The sequence below is a fragment of the Lepidochelys kempii genome, chromosome 2, assembly GCF_965140285.1.
Source record: "Lepidochelys kempii isolate rLepKem1 chromosome 2, rLepKem1.hap1, whole genome shotgun sequence".
NCBI classification, from domain to species: Eukaryota; Metazoa; Chordata; order Testudines; family Cheloniidae; genus Lepidochelys; species Lepidochelys kempii.
In genome coordinates this window covers 27,315,227-27,336,943 of record NC_136381.1, presented here as the reverse complement: position 1 = coordinate 27,336,943, position 21,717 = coordinate 27,315,227, and positions in this window count along the sequence as shown.

Sequence of the window (21,717 nt, the reverse complement as noted above, 5' to 3'; positions counted from 1 at the left end):
TTTCCCTTCAAGAAGACATCATGTTATTGACGCTGTGTGACACTGCACCCCATTTTCTTCACAGTGATATTATGATACAATTATGACATAATTATGATGTATTTTGTACAAGATGGGTCATGTGAGGTGTCATTGGAAAAGTTATGATTTGCTGAATATGATTATCCTAGTTGTATGCACATGTCATTTTTGTATCTAAAGTTAGGAATATTGAATATATTTGTATTTCAAATGTGCTTACTCTGGGTGACACCCACAACTAGCCTTTCTGCTACAACAATGAAGAAACCAGACAGTGCTGATGAACCATCAGCAAAAAAAATGGGCCCTGGAAGAACTTAACCTTCATGTGAACACTCCAGACAGCCTTAATGGCTGCTATGACTCAGCAATGTATGCAAGGGCACGTGACCAGGCCATCATCTTGGTCCATGGCTCTGGACTCCATCTTGGGATGTCAGTGTTTTGCCACAAACTGAGTTTGGGACAAAGGGTTCTGCCTTATGCTAAAGCTATAAAAAGCAGGGAGTAATATCATCTGTTGTTCTTCACTCCCCACACAAGAAGACTCACAATAACACCTGAGGAATAAAGGCTGAATTGGAGAATGTGCTGGATCCAGGCTAAAGGGATTTCTAGCCTGTTTATGAAAAACCTGGGGATTCCAAGCTGCAAAGCAAGCATAGCTTGTGCCTTAAGAATCTGCAGCCTACTTGTGTCATCAGCCAGGGTGAGACTGATAATTCAAATCCTGTCTTTCTAGTATGGTAAGATTAGATTGTGTTTTTGTTTATTTACTAGGTAATCTGCTTTGATCTATTTGCTATCACTTATAAATCTATCTTTTGTAGTTAATAAATTTATTTTATGTTTTAATCTAAACCAGTAAGTTTAGAGTGAAGTGCTCAGGAATCTTAATTCAGGAGGCTGTTGCATTTCCTCTCCGCATTCAGGGAGGGGCAAACTCTATGAGTTTCCCTATGCAGCACAAGACGGTATAATTTTGATTTTATACTCCAGAGGGGAGCGTGTGCCTGGGGACCTGGTGGTTATCTTGGCTGTAGCCTCTCTATTGTTGGTTCACGCAGTGGCTGGTCAGAGAGCCTGCCTGTAACTGCAGCTGGGTGTGTCCCTGCCTGTGTGAATGCTGGAAGTGGAAGTGTAGGACCAGGAGTGGGTCTGCAGCTTGCCACGGCAGCACAGTGTGAGAGGAAGCCCAGGTTGGTGGGTCAGAGGGCTCAGCAGTACCCCAATTCCAGGTGGCACCCACGGGGGGTGGGGGAAAATGTCACACCCTGAAAAGGAGTAACCTCTCCTGGAAGGATTCAGAGACCTGGCCTTCTAGAATTCACAGCTTGTGAATGGCTCCAAGGTCAAGGCTTTGCATAACAACAGCTACACCAATAAATAATAATAATAAGCACTGGTAGAGTGCTTTTCATCTCCAAATGCTTTACACAGGCTTTACAAACATTAAACAATTAATGCACAGAAGAACACCCCTATGATGCAAGTATTATTCCCATTTTGCAAAAGTAGAAATGAAAAGATACATACATTTCACTGAAACAGTGGGGGTCAGTGTCAGGAACTGGGATTAGAACTCTGGAGTTCTGTGTGGCAAGTTCTGTGAGCAGACCACATCTTTGTGTACTGATTTTAGTGAAAGTTGGTAGGTTAGGGTAAATTAGGCAGGTTAGTTAAATTAGTATAGTTCCTAATGCAGAGCTCATTGAAATAAATTGAAAGGTTCTAACTGATTTCAGTGGGTTTTGGATTAGGCTCATGGGGACCGGACCTCTAGGATTTGAGCCTGTTGTTATGATGGAAGGAGCTAATGGCTACCATCAAGTGCATCTTTGATCCAAAGACAATTGTAGACCTCCTTAAAGCCCATGGGTACGTTACGGACTCTTTGTCAGGCTCAGAGGAAACAGTAATTAAAATCCTTTTATATAGTAAAGACAGCTGGAAACAATGGGGTGGGGGACCACACCAAATGATAGGTTGCATGGCAGGTCAGAGCTACATAGTCTGGGCCTTGGTGTTTGCCTGGTAGCAAAGTCATGGAATAAGAGTGTGCTACACTAGAGCAGGAGGTGTAATTTCCAGCTCTGGTAGACATACCTGCATTAGCACTCATCGAGCTAGCAGGCTAAAGATAGCAGCATTGCTGTGGCTGCCTGAGTGTTGGGCTGGAATAATCACCCCACGTGTGCATGGAGGGTTTCAGATGGGATTGCACTGGGGGTGGCTCGCTCATGCTGCAGCAGCCACACTACTATTTTTAGCAAGCTAGGATGGGTACATCTACCCAAGTTGGAAATTATACCTCCAGCTCCAGGGTAGACATGTCTTTAGGGGCAAAGAGCCCACAGAAAGCCTGGAGAAGCAGTTGCGAGTGGCACTTCAGATGACACCGAAAGACAGAGCTTCTTGGACACAGAGATTGCTAGTGTGGCATACTGGGGGATTTCAAAGCAAGGATACTGCCTGCCATTTATTTCTACTGTGTTTAAAGGGAAAGGGACGTTATGTACGTTTTTTGTAAATAAACAAGATCACTCTGAGAACATACCTGACTCATATGATTGACTTCTCCACAAATCTGCAAGACTCTGAGTGCTAACTACAGGGGCCAAAGCTGCAACAATATTCATTTTATTTATTTATCAAAATGCATCTATCCACAGTCAAAAACCATCCTAACCTGGTCAGATGGGAAAAAAACAAAAACAAAAAAACCCACAGAAGTGGAGACAGTGAAGCAACACAATTTGTTTTGATCTGTACTCAGTATATAAACCAGTCACATTCACCGTTTCCTCTCAACATCCAGACCTCCATCTATGACACAGGACTTCAAGGGGGAGTGGGTGTATTTAGCTTAGAATGCCAAGGTGATTTGTGGGAAGGTAGTCAGCGCATTCTGGCAGCTGAGGTAAAATCCTACTTCTTATTTGAGTATGTATTCCTGACCTCCCAGAACTGTTAAATTTTAGATTATCTGTGCACATGTATTGTAGGTTGTGCAGACAATTTCTAGTGTCCTTCCACAAAGCACCTTTGGGAGGGGGGCCCCCCATGCTTGGCTATTCAATGCCTCATAAATAAACCCTAGACTACCGCTTTCAAAAGAAGCCCCAAAGAACCAAAGCAGGCTTTGTCCTAAGTGGGAAACTGGGATTATATCCTATTATTAGTTAAAGTTTTCCAATTCATTAGGCAGAGGGCCAGTGTAGCTTGTTCTCACCCCTATTTTCTGCATGCATGTTTGCCCGTGTGCCTCTAAATACATGTGCTCAATAATCACAATCACAGATAAATCTGTATATTTTGAAAAGTGTTTGCAAGACCCAAATTCTGCTTTCCTTTATAGATGTGCAACCCCTGCTGATGTTTTTTACTTTCCAGAGAACAATGTTGCTCTCTGTTCCAGATTCAAATCTATCATAGCAGGGGCAGATCTATTGATTTCAGTGAGTCACACTTGCTCATACCAGGTCTGAATCTGTCCCTCTGTATATGGGCTGGGTATGAGCTGGGCTTTGAAGCCTAGGACGGTAGGTGTGGGCAAGAGAAGCTGTGGACCCATGCTGAGAAGCTAGCTCCCAGATGCAGTGTAGACCCGCCCTTTGTGTTTATGTTCTTTTTTATTCATCTATACTTCTTTCCCTGGGGAGAGGAGGAGAAAACAGACACATGATAGATATTAGTCACATTGTTTAATACGCTACTGGAAGTCAGTAAAGAGCGTGCTCTAAGAGCCTATATAGAATACATTAAAAAGTCCCCCATTAACCATGAGAGCATACTACTGCCAAAGCCATCAGTGAGGACAGAGTGTTTGATCACCAGGCGCCTGCTCAGTTTCTTTGCTCCATAGTCTACATAACGTCAGGTAGACAAACCATTGCTAATGCAATTTTGTATTCTGGATGAATCAAGTGGTAATTAGTTCCTTTTACATTTGGTAATTTTGTTAAGACAACTCACTAGGTGTCTTTTAACTTGCTCATTACTAGGTGGATGAAAATGCTCACCTTGTCTGTGAATACCAATTATTCTTAGTGAAATCACCTATTTTAAGATTAAGACTTTGTGAGATTTACTCATTTTATTTGCTTTAATAATATGGAAGCAACGCTTTGATATAAGAGACTGTATATTAAAAAGTGCACTTGCAAATAGGGTGCTTTTTATTTTTACCACTTCCCACCCAATCATACTATGTATCTGTTTAGGAAAATGTAGTAAATATAAAATCAAATTCTGCAAGAATTCAAAGGGGGAAAGCAACCAGGTTAGAAAGAGGCAGGGCTCTTGACAGCCCAGTGTCACCTACAACAGGACAGGAGGTATAGTGACCTATGTACTAGTTCAGTAGTGACTGAGGCAAGGTTTTGTGAAACTGAATGTATTACCAATTGGAAGTGAAATGAAGTACTGATGCTGCTGTAATCTACCATGGATGTATTCTCTCTCCCACTTTTTGCAACTAATTCCCGTCTCCTTTTGTGAGAGTCAGTGAGGATGTGTCTACATTGTAAAAACAAAACAGATGCAGCAGCAAGTTTCAGAGCCTGGGTCAATGAACTTGGGCTAGTAGGTCTGGTGCTATGAAGCTAAAGATACCAGTGTAGATGGTCCTGCTCAGGCTGCAGTCCAGGTTCTGAGACCCTCCCCACTAACCAGGTTTCAGAGCCCAGGCTTCAGTCTGATGGAATGTCTATTCTGCTATTTTAAGCCTGATAGCGAAAGTCCCATGAGCCCAAGTCTGTTGACCTGGGTCCCGAGGTGCACGGCCACTTAAAAAAAAATTTTTTTTTTTTTGCAGCGTAGCCATACCCTGAGAGTCAACATGAACTGTGGTGCTACATGTAGTACTATCCTACAGGATGTGAGGCAACTTCAACCTTCCTGCTTAAGCTCAGCATTTTATAAAACATAGTGGATTAAAGGAGGGCAGGTCATCTGCTATTTAACAGTCACAGAGTCACATTCTAAAGATTCTCACCACTGGAGAATCCTCCCTGATCTAAACATCCCAGTCTTGGAGGGAAATTCTAATATGGATGTGAACGTTGTTGCTCATTTTCATTTCTTGTTCTCATAGTTTCATACACACACTCACTACAACCAACAACAAATTTTAAAGGTTAATCAATATTTTTGTTTTATGGAAAAAGCAAAGGCAAGACTTTAAATATAGCCTTTCCCACCTGAGCAAAAATCCTATGTAAGGTAGTTTCATACACGTTTATAGAACTGGATATAATGAAAATCTCCCGCTCCACAAAACACACTTCCCGCCCCACCCCCACCCCAAACAAAAGAAAACCCAACAACCATTCTTATGGCTGATGGAATTTCCTGTAACATCAATCCATCCCTCTGCTCAATATGGTGTTGCACAAGATGAAGTCCTCTGGTACCCAACGTTCAAATCCTTTCACTGGGAGAGAAGCTAATCATTAGAATAAAAAGGCAATCCTGGGATAGCTTTTGTCCTGGGCCTCTGCTGAGGGAAAGCCTGCATGTCACAGTATTGCCAACCCCAAATGTTCAAAAATTATGAGTTATAATCACCAAAAATCATGAGATCATGTAAAAATAATAGATCTGGTGTTTATTTGCCTTCTGCTTTTTGTGCTTTTAAGGTGCACTGGGGTCACATTTTGAAGCTTTCTCCACAGCCACTAGGGCTAGAAACTTAGTTTTTCTTTAAGAATGAAGGCTGAAATGATCACATGTCCACTTGACTCCAGCAACTGGGGCTTTAAGGAAAACTATAATTATCATGAAAGTCATGACAAAATCATGAGAGTTGGCAACACTGAGGGTTGCTGGCCCTTTTTCATGAGTCCAGGCCCAGCTACCTGTGATGAGCTAATTTCAGGGGATTGAGCCCATCCAGGTAGTTAAGACTAATGAGCACCTGGGGCTCACAAAAGGCCCTCAGGACTCAGTTGCAGGGACATGCTTAGAGAGAGAAGCTCTCCTAGGGGAAAGGTGCTCTCAGAGACCACAAGCCCCAAAACAGAGGGCTGTGCAACCCTTGAGTCCAAGGGGAAAGACAATAGGCCAGGGAGGCCAGGACTGAGAAACCCAGGCCGAAAGAGGAGGTCTGTGTAACTCCTGAGCCCCGGGGGAGAGACTTTATTTCAGGATTCTTTGTATTCAATAAAGTAGAACCCCAGCAGGGGAATTTTCTCTTAAACCACTTTGGACAGTGTGGAGCTCTTAAGGGGCCCTGAAAGAAGGGTAACTGAGGAAGGGAGTGCCTGCAGCAACACACTAAGTCAGGAAGGGGTGCAACAGGGCAAGCACAATCTGTGACTCTGCATTACTGTATATTCCCAGTGCTGGGTGCATTATGAGTTGCTGAAGCCTGATTTCATTCAGTGTTTATAGTGAATGTTTGATTAAATTAATCAAGGAAACAGAAGAATGTATTAAGATGAATGGAAAATAGGTGAACAACAATCATTATGCAGATGACAATGCTGTTGGTTATTTAGAAGGTGGTCTGATGAAGTTAGTGGAGATTATATATGAATATGGTCTAGAGTGGAATGTGGACAAGACAAAAACTATGGTGATATGCAAAGATCCTGCGGAAACATGCAATATTCTAGTGAATGACACACCCATACAGCAAGTGAGATACTATTGCTACCTAAGAAGCATCATTACAGAAAATAGAAGATTGGATATTGAAGTCAGCAGCAGATTAGCACAAGCAAAAGAGACATTCTAGAAGAGTGAACATCTGATGAGAAGGGATATAAATCTTAAGACTAAATTCTGACTCTTAACTTACATTTGGCCTCTGTTAAATCACAGCTGTGAAACACAGACATGCAAACAAATGGATAATGAAGAAACTACAATCCTTTGAATGATGGTGTTATGGAAGAATTTTGAAAATATAATGGACTGTGTAACCAATGAAAAAGTATTGGAACTCAGCAAATGTGTCAGATCTTCTAAAAAGAAAGATTCAATTTTGCGGGCACAATTTTTGAGGTGCAGCACATGATGCAGGTTTACAGGCACTGGAAGGGAAAGTTGATGGCAGAAGAACACAAGGCAGAAAAAGATCTTGTATGGATGATCTGGTATCCTACTACTATGGATCGACACAATCTGTGCTATGACCCCAGCTTTGGAACAGCTTATGGGAGGACCCTTTCAGTGAGAAAGACCCACAAGGAGTCTCACTCTTCTTTGAGGGTAAGCTTCATGGTTTCACTGCCTCCTTAGGCTGGACCTCTGGTCCTTCAGCACTCCTGCTTCCCACCGTTACCTCCATTCAGTGAGTCCCACTGAGACGCCTGAGGGAGACTTGTACAATCTTAGGGAGCAACACACCTCCTACAGCATCTGCAATGACCTTCACATAGCATTGTCAAAAGAGAAGGATTTATTAGTCAACTAGAACACAGCACAGAAAGTCTGTGGTTAGCATGGAGGGAAGAAAGTTACAGTGTGGTCCATCCAGGTTAGCCCAGAGCCCCAGACAAGCAGTGTCCCCACCTGGCTCCCACTCTGTCCCCTTTGTCCAAAGTCCCACCTGGCCCCTCCTCAGTGCTTTGTTGTCCAGCTGGTTAAACATGGCTGGCTACTTGCGGAGAGTGGACCATTCATGGATATTAGTTGCTAAATAGCAAATGTCCCAGTGATTAGATTTGCCATTGTCTTCATGGACCCTCCATTGACCCTGGCCCCAAACCCAAGAAAACTCGATGCCATTCACAAGAATAAACAGCCTTTTTCCACCATCTAGTTTACCATGCAGTACATTGTGTGCCTCAATTTCCCCTCAATATTCATACAAATATTACAGAAAAATCCCACTTAGACACATCTGGGTAGATCAAAAGGAATATTCTTCCACAAAGATATTAGCAGAGGATTATATGGAATGGACTACCATGGTTGCAAACCTCCAGTAATTGAGATGCCACATAGGAAGCAGCAGTAGTCTAACAGAGCGACTGATATGGCCAGTGAATGGAAATGCTGTGAAAAGAGTCTAAAGGCAAGTATTTACAATATCCAACTGTGACAGCGTCTGCTCTACTCACTACTCGGCAGCACCTCATTGTGGCTCAACTGGGGAATTACCTCTGACACCCCTTCCCGCAGTTACTCAGCCCATCGTTCCACTCACTCACTCTATGGCCTCTCGTACCTGGAGCTGCAGCACTTTCCTCTTCATGGCTTAGCCCTCCACCTAAGACACCTAAAAGTTCTCCCCCATTTCAGGGTACCGTCAAAGCCTGCTTCCAGCCAGTCCTCAATCCAGCAGCTCTGGGCTTTTACTCTCCCAGCTCTTACTGCTCTTTGCCTGGACTGTTTCCTAGTCTGTCATTACATCTTCCTGCTCTTCCCCCTTGTACCAGGGAGTTGACCACAAGTCCCCCCCCCTTGCAGCCTACCAACTCCCTTTCTTCATAGATCCCACCCAGCTCCTCCCACAGCTGACTTCATCAGCAATTAGGCCCTAACACTCCCTAGGTTCCTCCAGGTGCAGCCTAATGGTAAGTGGCCTAATTTACCCCTTCAGGCTTTGTACCCTTCACACCTATGTTTAGACTGTACCAGATAAGCTAAAAGATTCTAAAGCACTTTACAAATGTAGGGGATTTCCACCAATGAAATGCAGCTATCCTGAAGGTTAAACCAGTAACTTTTTACTTACACAGCATTGCTACACAATTGTTTAGGGGAGAAAATTAAGAACACTATATCAATTGAAACTGCATGGAGAAGTTGGGTAGATTGAATGCAAATACCCAGGCAGGAATTTGGCCATGTCAAGGTTCCTCCCCCACTCTGAACTCTAGGGTACAGATGTGGGGACCTGCATGAAAAACCTCCTAAGCTTATCTTTACCAGCTTAGGTCAAAACTTCCCCAAGGTACAAAATATTACACCCGTTATCCTTGGACTGGCCGCTACCACCACCAAACTAATACTGGTTACTGGGGAAGAGCTGTTTGGACGCGTCCTTCCCCCCAGAATACTTCCCAAAACCTTGCACCCCACTTCCTGGACAAGGTTTGGTAAAAAGCCTCACTAATTTGCCTAGGTGACTACAGACCCAGACCCTTGGATCTTAAGAACAATGAACAATCCTCCCAACACTTGCACACCCCCTTTCCTGGGAAATGTTGGATAAAAAGCCTCACCAATTTGCATAGGTGACCACAGACCCAAACCCTTGGATCTGAGAAAAATGAAAAAGCATTCAGTGTTTTACAAGAAGACTTTTAATAAAAAATAGAAGTAAATAGAAATAAAGAAATCCCCCCTGTAAAATCAGGATGGTAGATATCTTACAGGGTAATTAGATTCAAAAACATAGAGAACCCCTCTAGGCAAAACCTTAAGTTACAAAAAAGATACACAGACAGAAATAGTTATTCTATTCAGCACAATTATTTTCTCAGCCATTTAAAGAAATCATAATCTAACACATACCTAGCTAGATTACTTACTAAAAGTTCTAAAAGAACTAAAAGTTCTAAGGCTCCATTCCTGGTCTATCCCTGGCAGAAACCAGCATACAGACAGACACAGACCCTTTGTTTCTCTCCCTCCTCCCAGCTTTTGAAAGTATCTTGTCTCCTCATTGGTCATTTTGGTCAGGTGCCAGCGAGCTTACCTTTAGCTTCTTAACCCTTTACAGGTGAGAGGAGCTTTCCCCTGGCCAGGAGGGATTTCAAAGGGGTTTACCCTTCCCTTTATATTTATGACAGGCCAGGACATAGGGGTTCATGCATTTCAACTCTTACCCCAAGGTCCAGCCCAGCTTCAATGACTAGTAGTGATCACCGTCTTGATTTTAATCTAATTCTAAAGATAGCAACTCCAGCAGCACAGCATTCCCGCTCACTGCCATTCTAGGCCACTAGCAAAGAGAAGAGTGCTACCTATTAAATCATCAGCATCACTTCCTGCAGTGCCCAGGTTCCCCAAGCAAATACTAATTTATCCCAACCATGCTTATATCATGAGATCTAACAGGATCAGATAACACAAAGAGCTACAGCTGTAGTACAGGAAAGAAGTAGTTGCTCAAATCTCAAAGACTGGTGCTCCACCTGGAGATAAAACATCAATTTAGGAGTCTTCCTCGGTGTGAACTTAGACTTCAGCATAGGATGAGACCTAGGATTTGAACTGCAGGTTGCCCATAATCTAATCCAATGTCTTCTCTTGGAAAGGTTTGGCACACAAGAGACATGAAAGCAATGAATCAGAGCAGAAAGGAGATCAGTAGGGAGATTACAGACTTTGGAAAGTCATTTGTTGTTATTCCAAGTTAGTAGGTGAATTTGGAAGAGGCACTATTTCTGTCTGATGTATAAGGTTGGGGTCTGTATAGGAAACCAGGATTTGAGTCAGATGGAGACTCATCCAGGGTTGCACAGTGGGTCTGCCTAGTTTCTTCCTGTTAGTCAATTTATAACACTTGCTTTTTGGAGGGATCTAATATTTTACAGTTGTGTCTTTAAAATATGTTTTAAATAAAACTTTAGCCAAGAATGTTGAGTGTGTCATTTGTGGAGAAAAGGTGAAGGCTGTGGGAGCCTTCCAGGGTTATATAACATGCTTATTTTTATCTCTGTTAACAAAAGCATTAGTTAATAAAGTTTATAACAAAAAAGTTTTATGTATTAATATAAAGCTTGTAAATTTTAAAATGTTCACACATTTTTTCATTTGTATGTGAAGATTCAAGTTCACACATTTTGTAAATAGAAAAAGATCCCTGAAGATTAACAAAGTGTGTTTAATTTAAAAAAAAATGCAAATAAATATATTAAGATTTTTCTTCCATGTAAAAATCTGAATTCAGCAGTTGTCTTCCAAGATTTAGAAATGAGAGCCATCTCCTTGGAATGAATAAATTCACAACATAACAGGGAAAGGATGGAGATTCCAAAACTGGAAAGCATCCAAGCAGATACACAAGACAATGGGAAGGCAGGCATAGGTATAAACTGAATTCAGGCACTCTGTATCCTTCCCACTCCACAGTGTATTTTGTTACTGTGTAAAAACAGAGTGGAAATAATAAAGCTAGCAAACATGCTCCACTAATATCAGGGATGATGGGGCAATTTCAGGGGATTAAGAAAACTCACCTGATAAATATGAAGAAAGCATGTGCATTGCCACTAACACGACTGCAGCTGCCCTAATCTCTCATATGTAGATGTGCCCTGTAGGTATTATGTAATGCCCTGTGTGATACAAAATGCCAAGTTGCTCAGATCAAGATTGGAGCATACTATATGCAGGGACCTGTAATCCCCACATGATAACTCCATATTATGAACATGGGCAGCCACAGTGGAGAACTTCAGAGCCATTTGGTTAATGGCCATACTTTGACCAACCCAATACACTGATTAGCTTGAATTCATGAGCACCCTGTTTATATCTTTAAAAAAAATCTTAATCGCAAACCATCATCTAGTTCTACCCACTGTTAAATGACAGAAATCCATATTTGTCAGAAAGAGTTAAAATTCATGAGATTTTTAGATAGGAATTTTGGCATGCTTTGGTTTATTTATATCTGCAGTAGCACTATGGACATTCTTTCCAATATAACTTTAGAAGGAACAAAAAAAGCCACCCAAACCTTTTAGAAGTTCCTGCAAATAGCAAACATATGATTTGCTTGACTCATTTCTATTTTAAATACTAAAGTACACATTACCCATTTCATACAAAGGCAGATCTATGTACAGGCTAGGCTTTGTATGCAACTTCAGTAGTCTAAAGATTGATCAACAGTGACCGCAGTGTGTTCACAGTAAAACAAAACAAACATCCATCAGCAACAAAACTTTGGTTATTTAAATACCATTAAAATTATGACACAGCAAATGCCAGGAAATTCATAATTAAGGGTGACAATTCATCTTTAATTAAAGTGGACACAACTAAAACTCAGGGTCCAAATGCCACTTAACTTCACAAAAAGCTTAGATCAGGATTTGTACTGAAACTCTGTGCATGATCCAATGTCTATGATGAGCTGGATTTAAACTTTGGATAGACAGGCCCTGGTACAAAGCACTGACCTTGTTTCCTAACACCTTCCCATTACCCTCTCTACTCTGCAATTGATGTCAGTGTTGCCATTCCATTGGTTTTCTGCTCCATCTTCATTTTTCCCCGTGCTGGTCCTATGCATGGAATGGTCTTCCAGAACCCGATTGCTCTTAAATCTCACTTCTGCCATGTTGCTAACATGAAGTGCACTAATTAAAACACCTTATTTACAAAGAAAGTTCAGGATGTATGTGACTGAAGTGAGTCATCATGCGATCAGATTATCATCAACCTCATCCATTCCCCCACTTGGGCACCCTGTCACTAAACCATGTATAATAACAGACTGAAAACTCTTCACAAAATAAGGCATGTCTCAACAGTGGCTTTCAGCTTGTCTTCCTTCAGATAGGTCCTACCTAATACATATATTATCTTTCTGTGACTAGTTTGGTGTGTAAATTCCTTAGGGAGCAGACCAGCTCTGTTTGTACCCCACTGACTATACTACCATACACCCACACAAGGTAACTGGTTTAGACTGAAGATGATGAGCCTAAAGATATTGTAGGAGCATTATTTCTGTGATTAAAAGTGAAATAAACACAGCACATGATTGGAAATATTATCCAGTAGTTGCATACAATGCAATCCTGTATTGAGGATGTCTAAGTGTGGGAAAGCAGCTAATACAGCTAGAGAATAATAAATCCAGTCATGTGTCATGTTTATTTCACTTTTAATCACAGAAATAATACTCCTACAATATCTTTAGGTTTATTTTTCTCAGGCTAAACCAGTTATCTCCAGTAGAGAGATTCACTCCCTAGCTCCTAGAACTAATTATTGGATTATATAAGCAGATCATGCCTGACCTAATATTGCAGCTGTACAACAAAAGGGAAAAATATATAGTAACATGTTCCCCTAGAGATAGTATCTATGACCTGGTGTTCTATTTAATTAGTCTATTGTCTGAAAAGTTAAGAGATTCATAGATTCCAAGGCCAGAAGTGAACATTGTGATCATCCTAGTCTGAGCTCCTGTATGACACAGGCCACAGAATTTACCTGAAATAATTCCTAGAACAGATCTTTTAGAAAAATATCCTGTCTTGATTTAAAAATTGTCAGTGATGGAGAATCCACCATGACCCTTGGTCAATTGTTCCAATGGTTATTTGGTCTTACTGTTAAAAACATATGCTTTATTTCCAGTCTGAATTTGTCTAGCTTCAAATTCCAGCCACCGGATCACGTTATACCTTTTCCTGCTAGACTGAAGAGCCCATTAGCAAATATTTGTTCTTTGTGTAGATATAAACTGTTGTAGCCCCTCCCCAGAGGTGTGCCTCAAGACTCCTCCCAGGCACTTGCTCATGAGAGTGGCTTCTCCTCCCTCCTCACATGGGTTGGGTCCTGGGCTCTTTGTTGTGAAGCCTGGTGCCACCACCCTAGGTAATTCCTCTCTGTGCCTGGGACACAACGGGTGCTCTCCCTTGTGAATAACTAATATTAGGAGTATGACCCAGTACACAAGAAACAAAATACAATCATACAAATTCCAGCAAATGAAATGGCACACCTAAAAATGTAGCAAAGGGGGACTTTACTGGGGACAAGAAAAAAAGGCTTCAGGGAAGGAAAGGATTAAGGTCAACTAATACATGCTAAAACATTCATAATACAATCAGTACTCCACCTGCCACTATTCACAACTGTACCACAAACCCCAGCTCCCTTCCTGGCAACTTCCCAAGAAGTTGGAATACCTAAGATGAGTCCAGTCCAGGGCACTCTAAAGAGGTATCAATGTCTAGCGTCCAGGAATGTCTTAAGGCTACCTCCCTAAGCCACTTCCTACCACCCACTCTCTTGCCAAAGTCTTACAGTTTGCCTCAAAATAGTAAAAGAAAAAACAATAACTGAGCATTCAGCAACTCTGAGCTCAGCAAGCAGCTCTTTCTCTCCAGAAGTGGGTTTCTGCAGAGCCCTTCTCCAAGAAGTCTTTCTCCCTGCCCTGGAAGGCCCCTTTTGAGCTGTATGGCTCCCTTTTAAGCTCCTCCTCCAGCTGGAGCATGCTCTGCAGGTGTGGCTGGAAGGGATCACCTGGGCCCAGAGTTGGTCCTTAATTCCCTTCAGTTTCAGGGCAGGATTATACACCCTGTCACACACCCCAGAATGAGATTAGTCTTTTTTCACAACTGCATCACATTGTTGGTTCATTTTCAATTTGTGCTTCATATAACTCCCCAGATCCTTTTCTAGCTAGTTATTCTCCATTTTGTGGATCTGCATTTGTTTTTATTGAATTTCATCTTGATTTGAGACCAATTCTCCAATTTGTCAAGGTCATTTTCAAAACTAATCTTGTTTTACAAAGTGCTAGCCATCCCTTCTAGGTTGGTGTCATTGACAAATTTTATTAGCATACTCTCCACTCCATTATCCAAGTCAGTAGTGAATATATTGAAGAGTGCCAGACCCCACTAGAGAAGTCCTCCCAGTTTGACAGCAAAACATTGATAACTACTCTTTGAGTATGGTTTTTCAACCAGTCATTCATCCACTAGTAATTTAATCTAGACCACATTTCCCTAGTTTGCTGATAACCTTGCTAAATGAAGATATATCATGTCAACTGCTTCCCCCATCCACTAACCCATTACCCATTATCGTGACGGCCCTGGTCAGCAGTTTGAACTCCACTGCCCAGCAGCCAGGTAAACAACCATCTACTCTCCCGCTTAAAAGAGCCAGGAATTTTTGAAATTCCATTTTCTGTTTGGCTCAGCGTGGAGAGGTCTCATTGCATCTTCCCAGGTGACCATGGTGGCTTATCACAGAAAACAGTCTCCTTCTTGCACCATTGTAGAACAACTGGATCTACTCAGTATATAGGGAGAGGAGGCCATGCAGTCCCAGCTGTGCTTGAGCCATAGAAATTTTGATACCTACAGGCAGATTTCTCAAGGCTTGTGTGAAAAGGGCAATTATCGGGACACGCTGCAATGCAGAGTGAAGATAAAGGAGCTGAGGCAGGCATACCATAAGATGAGGGAGGCAAACCGTTGTTCTGGTGATGCATCTAAGACCTGCCAGTTCTATAAGGAGCTGGATGCTATCCTCGGTGGTGAACCCAGCTCCATCACCAAGAGCCCCATGAATACTTTGGCGGGCCTGGAGGTGGCAGAAGGAAGACCTAACCTGGAGGACAAAGTCATTGATGAAGAGTTGGAGTTAGACGACAATGTGGCACTCCCGGCAGGGTCACCCGGTGGGACAGGCAGCCAGGAAGTGTTCACCACTCTGGAGGTCTCTAGCCAGTCTCAGCAGTTGCTCTCTGGTGAGCAAGAAGCAGGAGAGGAGATGCCTGGTAGTGTGGAGGTGGGTTCAGGGTATAGAAATGTACAAGGCTGGCTGTGATTCTGTGTGCTGGCCATTTCCCTGTGCAGCTAATTAGTACGGCAGAACTGGGTGTTTGATGCACGCCGAGATCTCATGGGAATCCTCAGGAGAGATCTCTAGGAAAGTTTCCTAGAGGTACTCGGTAATCCTCTGCTGAAGGTTCCTTGGCAGAGCTGCTTTGTTCCTTCTTCCAAGCGGTCTGTCTCAACACTCCACCCCTGAGCAAACCTTTCACCCTTAGCTTCACAAAGATTAGGCAATGTACAACATGCAGCTATGACCATGGGAATATTGTCCTCATTGAGGTCTCACCTGCCATAAAGCCATTGTCAGTGTGCCTTTAATCTGTCAAAGGCACATTCCACGCTCATCTGCCACCTACTCAGCCTGCTGTTGAACTACTCCTTACTGCTGTCCAGGTTTCCCATGTAAGGTTTCATGAGCCATGGCTATAAGGGGTACACCGGGCTCCCCGGATCACTATGGGCATCCCCCACTGTAATCTTCTAGTTTGGAAAAAAAGTCCCCACTTGTAGCTTTCTATAGAGGCCAGTGTTCCCAAATATACATGTGTCATTCACCTTCCCAGACCACCCCACGTTGAAGTTGAATGCCCAGTGTGATCCACAAGTGCCTGCAATGCCATGGAGATGTACCCGTCCTATTGATGTACTCTGTCGCAAGGTGGTCTGGTCCCAAAATTGGAATATGCGTGCCATCTATCACCCCTCCACAGTTAAGGAAACTCATTTCTGCAAAGCCGTCCACTATTTCATGCGCATTTCCCAGAGTCACAGTCCTTCGTAGCAAGATGTGATTAATTGCTCTGCACTCTTGCATGAACGCAACCCCAATGGTCAACTTCCCAACTCCAAATTGATTCGCAACAGACTAGTAGCAGTCTGGAGTCACCAGCTTCCAAACAGCGATTGCCACATGCTTCTCTACTGATAGGGCAGCTCTCATTCTGGCGTCCTTGCACCGTAGTGCTGGGGTGAACTCCGCACACAGTTCCAGGAAGGTGGCTTTCCACATCCGAAAGTTCTGTAGCCACTGCTCATCATCTCATATCTGCAGGACGATACAATCCCACCATTCGGTGCTTGTTTTCCGAACTCAAAAGCGATGGTCGACTGTCTGCAGCTATTCTGTGAATGACAAAAGCAATCTAAAGTTGCTCCTATCCATATCACGTAGCATGTCAGGCAACTTGGTGTCTTCTTCAGTTAGGAACTTCGTGATTAACTGCACTGCCAGCCTCAATGTCTTAATGACAGTTAGCAGAGCATAGGAGAGGCATGTGGGATCCATCCCGTCTCACAAAGATTCCAGGATGCACAGCAAACAAGTGCCATTGAATAATGCTGCGAAAGAAAGCCGGAAGCCCATAGAATGCCAGCACAGAAAACAATGCATCATGGGACATTAAGCCCAGTCCCAAGATGCACCGCGAATTACTCCACCTTCCTACAAGACCGAGCATCAGGACGTGTCGAGCTGGACTGTGAAATAGGTACCTACAGTGCATTGTTCACACTGTCGATGATAATGCCCCAACTGTGGACTCTGCCAACAAAGGGAGCAAGTGTGAACATGCAATAATGATTTTTATTATAGTGCTTTTTGAGTGTCGATGTGATCTTTGTTGACAAAACTCTGTAGTGTAAACAAGGGCTTAGACAAACCCTGGAAAAGATCACAGACAAGAAAGGGCATCTGAGTAAAAGCAAATAGGAAAAAGTAACATCAACATGTATAAAACTTGAAAGAGCAAATGCTTAAAAGGGCGAATTGTATTAGTATGAAATTTAATTTCTTAATTAAGCATCTGTATTTTAGCAGATGTTGGTGTAATCTAGAAAGAGATTCTTTGACTTTATGAATCTTGGTCTCAAATTCAAGTTGAAAGTCCACTGACATTGTTAGAGCATGAATAATCATGAATATTGTTACACTGGTTTTAAAACTTTAATTAAGAAATGTTATTACGCATAAAGTAAAAAACAAAATGAAATTAGAAAGATTCCCCTGTTCTCTGTGTGATTCTTTTATAGAAACACTGAGTTGTATAGTAATATTGTTGTCCCATTTTGCCTGATGGTTTTTATTAAACAGCAAAACAAACAATTTGATGGGAATTATTTAATTTAATGTATTTGTTATATTTATTTATTTCTGAATATAACCAACCTCCCGGTTTGTAGCAGTTTGGTTTCCTACAGACATATTTGAAAATAAAATAATAAAAGATTTAATATACTTTGAAAGGATAAGTGAAAATGTAGCCAAGACTTTCCATTTCTATTGTGTATCTAATCCACTTGAGATAAAGGAGAAGTGAGAAGCATTCAGATATTGATGGCAGAAGGTAGGAAATATGATGAGAACTAAGAGCAGGGTGACCAGACAGCAAATGTGAAAAATTGCAACGGGGGTGAGGGGTAATAGGAGCCTATATAAGAAAAAGACCCCAAAATCGAGACATCTGGTGACCCTAACTAAGAGAGACAGGAGAATTGTGATATGGAATGGTAGTGTAGGTTGTCTATGGTAAAAGGGATGAGAAATATATGTGTATACAACAGGTGAGGGAACGAAGTAGAACAGATGAGATAGAGGCAAGGGCAGGACAGTAAAATCCAGAGAGGGATTGAGCTACAACTGAGAAAATATGGGAAACCAGTTCAGCTGTGAGGGAAGTTCTCTCATGGTTCTAAAATGCTCTCCAATCCTGTTAACAGAGGAAGAGATCAATTAAATGGAGAATATTAAGCCTCGTTATCAATACACTGTGGGCCTATTTCCAAGTTCCTTATTCAAGGCTTGATTGCTCCCTCCCATGGGGTGGAGGGAAAAGAAACCTCAGCAAATTCTCCTTACAGAATTTTCTCTCCACTCATTCCATCAGAGAGGATTGGGTTTGCTTCCTATGAAGAGGAGGCTCTGAATGATGCCAACCCTAAACTCCACAGATCATCTGAGACTCAGGTGAAATAGTAGGAGAACAAGGCCAAACACAGAGAAGTCCCATGTATCTGCACTGGTTCTGTATCATCTGTGCTGCCCTCCCATTGGAGGGAGAAAATGCTCAGGCCGTGTCTACACTAAATAGTTAATCGACCCAGCTACTGTGCTCAGAGAGATGAAAAATTTTCCGCAATCCTGCACAAGGGTCCATCCATATGTGGACCTCAATGCAGAATCATGTAAGTTAAAGTCACGTAAATCAGAGGTATGAGAAGAAAGTGGGAGCTGAAGATAAGTAAAAGGGAAAGTATTTGTGTTTTATTTATTAGGAACTCTGAAAAATAAATCAGGTGAAATAATGGACTAGCAGTTTCAGGGAATTTTGTTTTAGTTAATTCCAAAGATAAAAATAAGGTTAGCATTTTGGGTGCTTGGAAAGTTATGTAAAGGTTGATCATTTTCCTCAGGGAACTTAAATACGTACCATATATATACACAATATAATTATTTTACAGCACCCAATAGTGTATCTATATTATCTTGAAGCACTAGTTAGTGTCTAGGCTCTTGACAGAACATGTTAAGTGGCCTCTTTAAAATCTCCATCTGACTTCATTGGCAGCCGGGTTAGGCCAAGGCTGAGTGCTCTTGAAAATCCTACACAATCTCTTCCTTGAACAGTTTAAGGGTTAAGGCCCTGATCATGCAAAGCAAGTCTTGCAGGCAGACCCTGTGCTAATATAAATTACATATCTTATTTGAATGAGTTGACATGTACCACCATTGAACATTATACTTTTTACGATATTACAAAGATATTTAAGAATATAGCCATATGCTACATGGGTCCATCATATTGCCTCAGGCATGGCCTACCTTCTTATTAAACAAAAAATGCGGTGATGTGGACTTACCAGTGGAACATGAAGATGCATTTAGATTCAACACAGAAACAAGATTAGTTTTTGAACAAGTAATAGATAAGAAGGATGGTCTAGCGGTTAGCATGATAGTTTGGGGACTCAGGACACCTACCTTTAATTCTCTGCTCCGCCACAAACTTTCTGTGTGGCCTTGGGCAAGTTACCTAGCCTGTCTGTGCTTCAATTTTCTTCCCCACCCCCTCCAATGAAATGGGGATAACTGTTCCCTACTTCCCAGGGATGTTGTTAGGATAAATATATTAAAGACAAAGAGGTGTTCAGATAGTACCTAAAGTATGGTAGTGGGAGCCATATAAGTACCTAAAGTAGAGTAACAAACCCATTTTCAGGGTCTGGGCATTAGTTTGGTTCCAGGAATAAGTGAAAGGTTGAGACAAGGAGGTCATTTGGGCCAGTGCTGTAAGGCACAAAGTAGCTCATGAGTGGAAGCATGCTCCCTGCATTCTTTTTCCTGTCAATAGCGGTATGGAGCAGTCAACACCTCATGGGAGGTACTCAGCACCTTTTAAGATTGGGCCTTGCCAATCCCTGGATGTTTTTATAAAGACCAATCCAAAACTCCATGGACAAATTGGCTAATATACAGATTAAAATACAGACTTCCCTCTCCTACACCCTCCTCCCCCCATCCCGAAGATTCCTGTGGTCACCTCTTTGAGGAAAGTTTTCCGTGACACAGGACTGCTTTATTTAAAAACTATAATAAATTTAAGGACAAAGTCGGGAAACAAAATATAATTCTATATCTTCCAGCTTGCCTTTTACCATTGTGACATACAAACTAGGTCAGTTACAGGCAAAACGTACTTCTCCCAAACTCTGCATTCCTTTTTCAATATTTAGATGAATATTTTCTGGCTAGCTGGTTTAAAGTAATAGTTTCTGTAAGTAAATCTTGCCTTTCATATTAAATGCCATCAATTGCAGTTACACTTGCATAGGAGAGCAAATCTGATCAGCTACAGATTTCCCCATTGCTGAACTCAGCCAGAAAAACCCTCCTGACTACAGCAGAAATGTTAGCAGTAATCCTAGAAAAATCATATGTTGCCAGCACTTAATGGCTGGTTCATTGATTAACAGCCTGAGATAAACAGAGGGAAGTTAATACTGTAACAAACCACTGTGGTTTATAATATCAGTGACTTCATGAAACTACTGAGTTTCAGAGAACAACTGCTGGTATAAACTAAATTCAACAACTTATCCTAGTAGTATTATATATTTAAAGAAAGAATGATAGGCTGCCTAGAGCATTGGTTATTTTCATACAGTTAGCAGCCCTATTCGTCCCGTCAAAATATATGGATATGTTTATAATTTTACGTTTAGATCAATGCAAACTTTATAGGATAGTGTTTGTTTCTACCTCTCTGACAGTAGCAAACGCCAGTGCAGTCAATATAAGGAATTGATGAGCTCAGCACCAGAGAATATAGTGGTAATCAAAGTAACGGCAGCAAAATTTGAACCAGTCATTAGGGGGAGAAGGTATTACAGTCTAATTCATTAATCTGTTAAATTGCCATGCCAGCTAGAAGAAGAATTCTCTGTAGTCCAATACCCTTAATAGGATATGCTGGGCTCTGAACCTAAAGCAGTTCTGATGAAGAGAGTTTTTAAGTCTTGCATAGGATACAGGGGGGAAAGTGAAACATAATAAAAATGTGTATAGTGTACATCCATAGTGCAGTTGTAGGATCTGAGAAATTTACAATATTGACTAAGGTGTGAATTAGACACAGGAGTTATTTCGACTTCAATAGACCCCAATTGTTATATTTGGATAAAGTAGAACAAAGATTTCCTGCCCTTCCCTGTTCTATGCCCTAACCATCAAACTAGGCTAAGCCAATGCTTCAGCAGGGTGCTAGTAGGCAGCACTGTTCTACTGGAGATGTCATATTACTGAATAGAGATGAAATTGAGGTCTTCACCACATGTGACCATTGAAATTCTCATGTAGCTTTTTGTACAGGTGGAGTGGTTAAGTCCATCATGCACAGGGTTCTTTGTTTTATGGGGAATGGGAATAATTATGTGCAGACAGACCTATACTGTAGACTTCTTGAGAGCAAAATTTTACCCGTTGTCTTGAAATTGTCCTGAGATTGAAGGACAGGCCTTAGAAATCACAAACACACAAGCCCAATCTATTGATATTTGATATATTTTGGATTTATCCTAGCATTATGGGTCAGCACACATCAAATGATGCAAATGATGTCAATATTAGAATGCTTTGGACTGTGGAATTTGTATCATTTAGTGAAAAATGGATGTGACGATGGTAAGAAATTTTCTCTGATGTTTGTCCTTG